This window comes from Tenrec ecaudatus, chromosome 9 (genome assembly GCF_050624435.1).
Source record: "Tenrec ecaudatus isolate mTenEca1 chromosome 9, mTenEca1.hap1, whole genome shotgun sequence".
NCBI lineage: Eukaryota > Metazoa > Chordata > Mammalia > Afrosoricida > Tenrecidae > Tenrec > Tenrec ecaudatus.
The window spans coordinates 64335939-64347763 of NC_134538.1; the positions used below are offsets into that span (position 1 = coordinate 64335939).

General features: G+C 40.1%; 1 non-coding gene and 1 pseudogene across 1 annotated transcript; both read left to right on the top strand.

Moving 5' to 3' along the window:
- Positions 1 to 1144: 1144 nt before the first annotated feature.
- LOC142457518 (small nucleolar RNA SNORA73 family) lies at positions 1145 to 1351 on the top strand. Its single transcript, XR_012786240.1, has one exon. It is a non-coding gene; the product is annotated as a small nucleolar RNA SNORA73 family (small nucleolar RNA).
- A 7385-nt stretch (positions 1352 to 8736) lies between these two features.
- On the top strand, positions 8737 to 8859 carry LOC142457590 (small nucleolar RNA SNORA44; annotated as a pseudogene).
- The last annotated feature ends 2966 nt before the right edge of the window (positions 8860 to 11825 follow it).

Below are 11825 nucleotides of genomic sequence, written 5' to 3' on the forward strand. Positions count from 1 at the left end.
TGAAAATTCATAATAAAAAGTCATTCAACACAGAAATATTTGTTGAACAAAATTCACCAACAGCACAAAAACATAAAATTAGAGTAATAAATTCACACTTACCAATAATTACACAGAATGTTGATGGCTTAAATGCATTAATGAAGAAACAGGATACAAACAGGATGGATAAAAAGGAATGACTCATCAATTTCCTGCCTGCAAGAGATACACTATAAATACAAATATATATAATCTAAGTATCAAGAAATGGAAAAGCCAGAAAATGATAACCAAAAAGCAGCACCAGTGAAAATATTACTTTTTGATAAATGTTAAGGTCAAAAGCAGTATAAGAGGGAAGGAAGGACATTATATAGTGATTAAATGATTAATCAAACAAGAGGATATAACCATAATAAACATCTACACACCCACTGGAAACTAAACACCAAAAACTTAGACTTAATTTTTACTCATAGCAGCCCTGTAAGATAGAGTAAACCTGCCCCTTTGGTTTTCTTGGGCTGTTAATCTTTACAGGAACCAAAAGACTTATCTGTCTTCTCTGGAATGACTGGAAAGTTTAAACTGCTGAGTTTGAGCTTAGCAGCCCGACGTATACTACAGTTTGGGGCAGTGTGTGTGTGTGTACAATGACTAAGTGTTCAAACTAACCTAAAGGCCAGCGATTTGAACCCGGCTGCCACTCTTTGTAAGAAACGATCTCATGATCCACTCTCTAAACCACTACACCACCAAGGGCTCCTCACTCAATGAAAAAGTCCTGAAACGCACAAATGACTTTAAGAGAATCAAAACAAGAAAGAGACAACACAACAATATGTGTCTTTATTACACCACGTTCAATAAAAGATAGAACAACACAACCCTCTAACTTGACCTCATGGACATCTACGGACTATGCTATTGAACAGTAGCACAATACACACTCTTTTCCTGTGCACATGGAATATTCTTCAGGAGAAACCACATGTCAGACCTCAAAGCAAACCTCAATACATTTAAAAATACAGAAGTCCCCCAAAGCATCCTCTCAGGTGATAAGCCTGTAAAAAAGTAGAAATCAACACCAGGAGTACCATAGGGAAAAAGTACAAATACATAGAAGCGAGGAACACTCTGGTTAAAAGCCAGTGGATCCCCGACGTGAATACTCCCAGGAGGTCAATCTCCCCAGACTCTGTCCAGGTGGCATAGGTAAGCATAGGGCTCTGCCCCATGATGCACAGTCCTTTTCCACAGTGTCTGAGATAAAGTGGGGCCTTGCGTCTGTGCCTGCATATTCCTTCAGCGCCTCAGAGTCCTGTGGGCAGTGACTGAGGCGACAGCCCTCCATGCAGGACCAGCGCTCTAGTACATCCCACCAGTATCTAGGTTCTGTTTTATGATGACTTGGACTTGTTTTCCACTTGTAATTTTTTGCAGGAAAATAATAAGGAAGTAAAATAGCTTGGTGATGAAAGAAAAATAAAACTAATGGATAATAAAAGAAATATTGTTAAATGGATGCAGTGAATTAAATGAGACTGAAAACATAACAGCAAACATCTTTGTGACACAGCAAACATAAGATTCCTTGGAACAAATCAAAACCACAAATCCCTAGCATTGGGGTGACACTGCCACACAGCTACCCTGTGAGACAGAAGAGAACTTCCCCTTGGGTTTCTGAGATTGCAATTCTTTAAATAGTGGGGTTCACACACCAGGGGATTCCTTCCCTGTAGCTCTTACTGTGCTGTGTTAGTGGGACTTTAATGGAGCCTCTAGTGGTGCTCTGGGTTCATCATTGGACTACTAACCGCAGGTTCAAACTCATCAGCCACCTCTGAGGAGAAAAATGAGGATTTCTACTCTCTTTAAAAAGTGATAGGAGTTGTATGAGCCCCTAATAAAATGATTTTTTTTAATGAAGAGCTGATACCAAGGATTCACGTAGAAAGCAAATGTTTTGAGAATGATGTGTTTTGAAAATGATGATGGCAACAAATGTACAAATGTGCTTGATATATATTTGATACATGGATATATACATATATATATGTATATATAGATTGTGATAAGAATTGTATGAGCCCCCAGTAAAATGATTGGAAAAAAAAGTTACCGTCTCAGAAACTTCCTATTCCTAGTTGACTCAACAACAGTAGGTTTGTTAATAGAGCCCTGGGTTGACTCAATGACAGTAGGTTTGTTTTGGTTTTAGAGGGATTTAAGGAAACTTTGGGATAAAATGGAGCCCTAAGACTAGCAAGTTGTTTGTTGGGCTGCTAATCATGAGGTCAACAGTTTGAAACCACCAGTGGCTCCCCTGGAGAAAGGTGAGGATTTCTCTACTCCTGTAAAGGTCTACAGTCTTGGAAACCCACAGGGGCAATTCCACACTGTCCTATGGTCTCTATTAGTGGGGATCAACTTGATGGCAGTAAGTTTGGGATGATGATGATGTTTGCGTGTGTGTGTGTGTGTGTGTATACAATGACTAAGTGTTCAACTGCTAACCTAAAGGCCAGTGATTTGAACCCACCAGTCAGCGTGTAAAAGAAGACCCAGTGATCTACTCTCCTAGCAATCACAACCTAGGAAACACTTAAGTGCAATTCTATTCTGTCCTTAGAATCATTGCGCTGCTTGGGACTTGATGGTGCATAACAAAAACAACAGAGGGATTTTATTAGGGCCTTCTCTGATTACTTCCCAGGCAGCTGCTCCTTCTCAGAAAAGAAGTATGAATTACACTACTTCCTGCTACATGTAATTCTGAAAGTTTCTAGTATGTGATGGCATTCGCATTACAGATAAAGGTTTATCTCCAGTTTTACTTCCATTCATCATTTGAATAACCATCTGAGCTTTACAGTTTCCATGTGTCTGAGCTGGTTTTGCTATTTTTTCCTTGGATGTATGTTTTTAAAGAAAGCAAAACTATTAAACTCAGAATGAAAGCATCATTTTAATTGTGAGTCTTTTGAAAGCAAATCTGGCCTGTGTTTAATATTAGTTTTGATAGGAATTGTGCATAGTCCTTACTTTGATTCTTCTGAGATACCCGAAGCCGTTGTTGGTGAGTTCTTACAAGGCTGCCTGAATGAAACCCCTGGGAAAACTCTCCAAGTTTTGAGAAAACGGGAACATAAAGCAGAACATTTTTAAAAAGGAGCTTCGGAGACCAAACAACATTCATGTGAGAGAAACAGGTGGGATAAAACAGGAGAAAATACAATAGACTCAAAACTAGGCGACAGTTCTGGCTACTCATGGTTTTCACAAAATGATTAACATAGATGTTAATGAGCCTTTGATCCAGGAAACTTCACAGTAATCCATGGAATTCATAAACCACCATTATTTCTCTCCGGAAATTCCGTTTTCCTTTACATGTGTCTTCGGCTGTTTGTCTGTGCATTTTACAAATGACTTGTCCTTATGAAAGAGGTTTCTGCTTGGATTTTATATCCATCTGCACTGATTACCGTGACGAATATTGGATATGGAGGGCTGCATATCTGTTTACCATAATGTAAAATCAAGGAAATACAAGGAATCCAATGCCTTTGGCATTTAAAAATAGGTTTTAGTAATGAAGACAGTCAATATTTTAGTTTTGGAGTAAGTAAGTACAGAAATTATCCTGGTTCTTGATTGGTGGAAGCATGGGAAATCACTCCAAATCTAGGATAAAGGGGCATTCCTTTGATGTGTTAGTGTGGGTACTTTAGAGAAACAAATTCACAGAAACGCATGTATGACAGAGTTTTATGTAAAGGTTAAGTGTGTGTGTGTGTGTGTGTGTGTATCCCAACCCAGTGCTGCTCAAGCCCACAAGTCCAACATTAACCCACTAACCCATATGTCCAACACCAATCCACAAAGTCCTCCTCCATCTCACAAAAACAGAGGCAATGATGCCGACTGCAGGAGGAAAGCTGAGTCAGTGAATGTGTGAGCATCTCAGCGCTGGCAGATGTCTCCACATGGCTGCTCCAGCACCCAGGGCTGCATCGGTGTAGGTCCATGTGGCTTCTCATTGAGGATGGCTTGCAGGAACTCAGTCTTGCAAGCTGAAGCAGGGAACTGATAAGGCAGCTTTATTCTGGTGCAACCATCACAAAGCAAGAGACCTGAGAACTCTAAAGGCAAGGCTCACCAAGCCATTTATCCCTCCACCCTTCAATCAATCCCACATGTGTTTATCAGCCAGGTTGGCACAATAAACTAACTCACCTTGTATGTGGCACGTGAGTTCTAAAGCTTATACTTGTTTTAACTTAATGGTGGAGATGTTCCTTATGCATGTTAATTTGACTGAGAATCTACAAGTGTATTTTACAGCATCAGGGGAAATTCCCAAAAATGCAAGTTATTTTTGGTTTCTCTGATTTATCTCTATAAAGCTTCTGTGTACAGAGCATGAGACCAAGCCTTAAAATACAAGACCTTAATTAGACCACGTATTATTATCGTCATCTAAAAACCATTGAACCTTCTTCTTTTATTTCCCCTTTTTTGCTCACCTGGCCTTGTTTGAATAGTCATTTTATTTAGGGAATGTCTTTGAGTACAGTGGCACTGCTGTAATCTCATAGCATCGTATTCTCAGTGTGCCCCTTATACCCTGGGGCAGTGGTGGATTCAGAAACCCTGACAGTGAATGAATCTATCTGGTAGTTCAAAGACGGATGAAAAAGAAAAGTGGTGGATTAAACATATCAATGCTTTTATCTTTAGTTTAACTCAATCAGGTCTAATGCTAAATAAGCAAAATAGCTTTATATTGATGGCAAAATAAAGAAATGAAGAAGGTAAGTTTTTCCCATTGACTTAGTCCATGTCACCAAGAGGGACCAACCACTGGAGAAAGTTATCTTGCTTGATGGGGAGTCAAAGAGGGAGCCTCCCAGTGAGATGTATTGAAACAATGGCAGTAACAATGCACTCAACATTACAATGATTGTGAAGTGACCCAGCAAAATATTTTGGTATATTATATAACTCGACAGTTCAAAGTGTAATTTGTATATACAGTGAGATAGTTAAGGTTTATAGTTTCAACAGGGAAAATGAACACATGTGGTATTAATTGAAGGGACGGGAGATAAATGGCTCGGTGAGCCTCACCTTTCTTGTCTCTTGCTCTTTGATCATCAGACCAGTGTGCAGCTGCCTTGCTTGTTCTGTGCCTCAATTTGCAAGTTACACTTCTTGTGGGACACCTAACCCGTGGACTGTGTAGCTGTAATTTGAGGTTCCCTCGAGACCTGCTTTGCCACACTACAGAATATACGTCTCTTGAGCTGGGAACTGTCGGACCCTGTCATCTGGCTGACTGTTGGTGACCTGCCTTGCTGTTTGCTGCCTGTGCCCGGATAGCCTGAATTGCTCTACAAAGGACCACCAAGTGCCCCTCAAGACTTGAAGGACAGCCAGTGTCTCACAACTGTCTCACGGAAGTAAGTTGCACTGAGCCATTTGTACTGCTTTATAATTTAATTAACTGTTTATTTCTTATGTTATATATCTATCTGTATAAATATATATGAAATTATTAGTGTCCTGGTTTTGTTTCTCTAGAGAACCCTGTCTAACATATACACCAAAGTCAGTTATATACTAAAATTAACAACAACAAATTTAAAGTATCAACAGGATTTTTTAAAAAACCAACCAGAGTAATACATAATATGCAAATTGCCCAGAATACAACACATAATTACTTAGTAAATGAAAAAGAAAACACCTCAAAATCAAAGTCATTGCCATCGAGTTCATGCCACCTCATAGCAAGCCTCTAGGGTAGGGTAAACTGCCCCAGTGGGTTTCTCAGATTGTAACTCTTTCCAGGAGTAGAAAAACCATCTTTTTCCCATGGAGCTTTTGGCATTTCAAACTTTTGACCTTGACAGTCCAACTTACAACCACTACACCACCAGGGTTCCTCAGTATGTGAAGAACCAGGCAAATCTTAATACAAAAGACAAAAAGTCAGCTGTTTAAATGATCTACCATTGGCAAAATCAATAGCACAGTCAAATGACCTTATGCCCCAGGGAGAAGATCGATATTGTTCTCTAACATAAAATGACACTGCTATCTAAGATGAACTAGAGACAGATGTTAACCAGAGATTCATGAATGGAATTGAAGTTGACACTTAATTCTAGTCCCAATCTAAAAATAACTAGTTCTTGTGACATGGTACCCTACTTGACACTTGCCCTCAAAGAGATCGCTGAATATATGGGAGCTACAGCAAAATTTGGTGAAGAAACTAGATGGTGCCTGGCTAACAAAAAGAATATTGTCTGGAGTCTTAAAGGCTTGTCTTCAAACACATGAAAGCATCACACTACCCTGTGTGATCCAGAGATTGTAAGTAATATTATCCAAATCCAAAGGAGGGACTGGTATCAGAGCTTACGTTGTGAGCACCTGGTTTGCAAAAGGCTATGGATGACAATGTTGTTCATGTTGTTAGGGACCTCAGGTAGGCTTCAGCACCTAGCAACCCAAGCACAACAGAACAAAACACTGCGTGGTCCTGTTCCATCCTCACAATTCCTCCTATGCCTGCACCCATTGATGCAGCCAGTGTCAGTCCATCTCAGCAAGGCACTTCCTCTTTTATTGTCACTCCTTCACAAGACATGATGCCCTTCTCCAGGGACTGGCATCTCCTGACAATATGTCTAAACTAGGTGAGACCAACTCTTGCCATCTTTGTCCCTAAGGAGCACTCTAGCCTTACTTCTTCCAAAACAGATCAGTTTGTCCTTCTAACAGTCTATGGCATTTTCAGTATTCTCCAGCACCACAATTCAAATGCACTGATTCTTCTAGGATTTTCTTTATTAAACTTGCAACTTCACATGCATATGAGGAAATGGAGAATACCATTGCTTGGGGCAGGTGCACCTCAGTCCTTAGAGTAACATGCTTGCTTTGCAATGCTCTTAAGAGGTGTTATACAGCAGGTCTACCTAATTCAATTGGTGTTTGATCTCTGAACCGCGACTTCCAAGAACATTGATTATGGAGCCAAGTAAGATGAAATCCTTGATACCTTCAATGTTTTTCTCCGTTCTCATGATGTTATCTACTGGTTCAGTAGATAACTGGTCCAGTTGTGAAGCTTTCTGTCTTTCTTACATCGACTTGTAATCTGTAGTGAAGGCTACAATTCTTGATCTCATTAGCAAGCAAGCACTTCAATTCCTCCTAGTTTTCATCAAGCAAGGTTGTGTGATCTGCATATCACAGGTTGTTAATAAGCTTTCCTCCAAACCTGATGCTACACCCTTATTCACAGAACCCAGCTTGTCTGATGATTTGCTCAGCATAGAGATTGAATAAGTACAGAGACAAGATAGCCCTGATACATACCTTTCCTGATCTTAAACCATGCAGCATTCTCTGGTTCTGTCTGCACAACTCCCTCTTCATCCATATGCAAGTCCCTCAGGAGCACAATGAAGCGTTGCAGAATGCCCATTCTTCTCAAGGTTCTCCACAGTTTGTTATTGTCCATGCAGTCAAATGCCTTGGCAAACACAAGTAAGCATCTTTCTGGTATTCTCTGCTTTGAGCCAAGAATGGATTATGTTGGAAGTCCAAAATCCATTCCCAGTTTCCATGCCTAGATTAAGGGTCCTCTGATCACAGTTGAGGGAAACGAATAGTCTTGTTATCAGGCAGAGAGAAAATTGTAGTAGATATAGCCAGGTTAAAATGTAACATATGATTGGATCCTCCTTTTGACTCATTTTAAAGTTATAGCCATTTAAAAAATTGTGAAGGGGAAGTACACGTGGATTAAGCCTCCGGTGAATTCCCTCTGAACAGAGACCAGGGATGTGCATAGCCTTCCTAACATACAGAGTGCATCGGAAAGTGGATTTTGGCAGATGCAATCAGGTTAAAAATCTAACACTTTATCATGTGCTGTCCCATTTTAAATGGTTCTAGTTTTTAATATTTTCTGTTTAACTGGATTTCCCCCTGTCTTATTTTGTCATTGTTTTTTTTTGCTTTTTTGACTCTTTGTGTTTGGTCTTTGTATGTCTTGTGGTATATGAGATCTAGGAAGGGTGAATCCACAGACAGTAACTGGATTAGTGCTCCCTGGGATCATAGCAGGGAGTGTGGGGGATGGGAAGCTAATAACAAGGAGTCCACGAAAGATGAAAATGTTCAAAAGCTGATTGTGATGAGGAGTCTACAACTCTTCTTGATATAACTGAACTATTGAATTATTGGATATCTGGATTATACCCCAATAACTTTTTATAAAAAGCAGCTATTATTACCATGCCCCATGTCTGTCAATTTGTCATATCGTGGTGGTTTTTTTGTTGCTGTGATGCTAGAAGCCAAGATATATGTTATATTATATAAATTATATATTATAATCAACTTTAATATATCTAATATATGCTACAATATATTATAATGTATAGTATAATATATAATACTGATTAAATTATTTAATATAGATTGTAATCTAATGCCTACAATTTAAGTAGAAACATAATGAAAGAAACCAAAGAAAAAAATCAGTGCATTATATTTAGAGAGACAATGATTAGAACAACTGTATTATTTCTCTCAGAAACCACAAACGTGAAAAAAACATTTAAATTTTCTAAATTTGGTTAAAAACAAACATTTAAAAATTCAAAAAGCACTCTAGAACGTATAAGGAAAAAGAAATCCACCTGAATAAAGTGCTGAAAAATCCAGAATTGTATATCCAACAAAAATGATTTAGGACCTCTTACTGCATGCACGGGCAATTCGGAGAAACTCTGACAGCTCAGATCAGCGAAGGATCTGCAGCTGCCACTCACCTTTCCTATACGATTCTCCGGGATCTGGACAAGGAAGTTTCTTACCCAAGTCCAGTTTTCCAGCAGCTTCCATGTAGAGCTGGGTAGTAGAACAGCCTTGACATGTGATAAAGCACAAAAGATCTAGAGTTTTGAGCATTGAAGCACTATGGGAAGAAATAACTTCAAGCAGGCTTTATTGTATGCAGCAGGAAAAAAATCTTAAATGTACCTGGCTTCATAAATAAAAAAGACTTATGGGGAAAAATATTTAGGAAAAAAGGATTAAAAAGAAATGCATGCCAAGTGTTATGTTGTTGGGTGCTGTAGGATCAGTCCTAGCTCATAGTGACCCTGTGCACTAAAATAGAAAACAGCCTGGTCATACAGCATCCAATAGTTACTGCTATGCCTGAGTCTATTGTTGTCGCCACCATGTCAATCCATTGCGTTGAGGTTTTCCTGCTATTCACAAAACCTCCACTCTGCCAAGCAGAATGTCCTTCCCCAGGGACTGGGGTCCCTCCTACTAACACCTCCAAGGTGCTCATTATTCTAGCAGTCCACCACATATTCAATAGTCTTCATCAATGTCATCATTCAAATGTATTTATTCTTCAGTTTCCCCTTTCTCATTGTCCATCTTTCAGATGCATGTGAGATGATTGAAAATTCCACAGCTTTTGTCAGGCCCACCTTAGTTCTCAAAGTGACATCTTTTCTCTTTAACTCGTTTTTTTTTTAATCATTTTATTAGGGGCTCATACAACTCTTATCACAATCCATGCATGCATTAATTGTGTAAAGCGCATTTGTACATTCATTGCCCTTATCATTCTCAAAACATTTGCTCTCCACCCAAGCCTCTGGCATCCCCCTATGAACCCTTGATAATTTATCAATTATTTTGTCATATCTTGCGACGTCTCTCTTCACTCACTTTTCTGTTGTCCATCCCCAGGGAGGAGGTCACATGTTGATCCTTATAATTGGTTCCCCCTTTCCAACCCAACCTACTTCCATCTTCGCGGTATCACCACTCTCAGCACTGGTCCTGAAGGGATCATCCGCCCTGGATTCCTGCATTTCCAGTTCCTCTCCGCACCAATGTGCATGCTCTGTGTACAGTGTACAGTGCGCATGCTCTCTTTAACGCTCTGAAGAGGTCTTGTGCAACAGATTTTCCCAATAAAACATGCCCTTTGTTTTGCTAACTGCTGCTTCCATGAGCGTTGGTTGTGGATCTAGGTGAAATAAAATCCCTAAAAGCTTCTATCTTTTCTTCCTTTACCGCGATATTATTTATTAGTCCAGTTGTGAAGATTTAAATTTTCTTTAAATTAATGTTTAATCCATACTGAACGTCTTCCATCTTAAATGGTGAAGTGCTTCAAGTATTCTCATTTTCAATATACAAGATGGTGTCATAGGCATGCCTCAGATCAATAATGACCCTTTCTACAGCCCTGAGGTCAAGTTCCTTACACAGTCCAGCATGCAGATGGAATAAGTGTTGGGGAGGTCACAGGACCCTTTCCTGATTTCAGACCGTGCAGCATCCCCTCGATCTAGTTCAATGATTGTCTTTGATTGATGTACAGATTCCACATCCAGCACGATTTTTTCTGGAATCCTCATTCTTTGTAAAGTAGCCCATAGGTTAGCATAATTCACACAGTCTAATGTGTTTGCATGGTCAATAAAGCACAAGCAAACATCTGTCTAGTATGCACTATTTTCAGCCAGGATTCATTTAGAAGCCTTCACAATCCTTAAAAGATTCTATGTAAGAACTCCCCAAGCACTCACCAGTAGTCTATCTGTTTTCCCGACTGCAATAGCTTGTGTTATTGCTGTGACGCTGGAAGTTATGACACTGGTATTTAAAGTATCAGGAGGGTCAATCATGGTGAACACGTTTCAGCACACTTCCGGACTAAGAGCATACCAACCAGTGAGGGCAAAAGAAGGTCTGGGTGAAACGAATTGGTATGCGAGTATAATTATGGACCCAAACAGGCCAGCAATTGTGAGAATAATGCAGTAGGGAAACATTTGTCTATGAGGATGTTATGTATGTTGTTACATCCTAAGATCTCCAAAGCTGGAATCAAGTTAATGCTGCCTTGTATCATTGATTGAAAGTTTGAAAAAGAAACAAAAGGCCACAAAAGTTCACCCAAAGAAATAACTTACATTAAATGATCAAGAGCATACGGGTTATGCGCTGGAATTTAGATTGTCTGGGTGTTCTCAAGGGAGCCTTCAGAGGACTATGTAAAGCGAATGGGCCATTTTCTGACGTCTTGTATCCCTTTCAAATCCAGGCATTAGAGACTGTTCCACGGCTTCCCCCTCGGATGGCAGTTACCTCCGGGAGCCCTGGGAGGGTAGTACTTCCAAGTCGGGCTGCAAAGCACAAGGTCTGCAGTTGGAACCCACCAGTGGCTCCATGGGCGACAGAGGAAACTTTCTACTCCTGACAAGAGTTACGATCTCGATAAACCACATTGGCAGTTCCAGTCTGTCCCATAGGGTCCCTATGAGTCGGAATGGGCTCAATAGCAGTGAGTTGTGCTGTTGAGTTGACCTCAGGGAAGCGGTGATGGGTTCGGAGTGCCCTTGGCACTTTCTTCTGGGAAAGAACATCCTTTGCCTTCTGTGGTGATTTATTCGGAGGTTTGCATCTCATGACTTTCCAGTCAGAAAGGATCTCCTTACAGTGGCCTCTTTACCTCTCTATTATTACCAAGTCCACTTCCCCTGTCTGAGAGGGAACAGCTGGTTATCAGTCTCCGTGTTTGCTCATCAAATCACACACCAGCTGACGGTGTATCTAATACTTGTTGCTTCTAAGATTCTTGTTGAAGAGTATGTGCATCTCTGCCTTCCCTCTTCCTTGATAACACTGCTGATAGTTGGTACCCATGCATATCAGGAGGGGCTGCAAAAAAATTGTAGAAAAATTCCATGATCTTTTCAATCCATTCTTCCATCCCC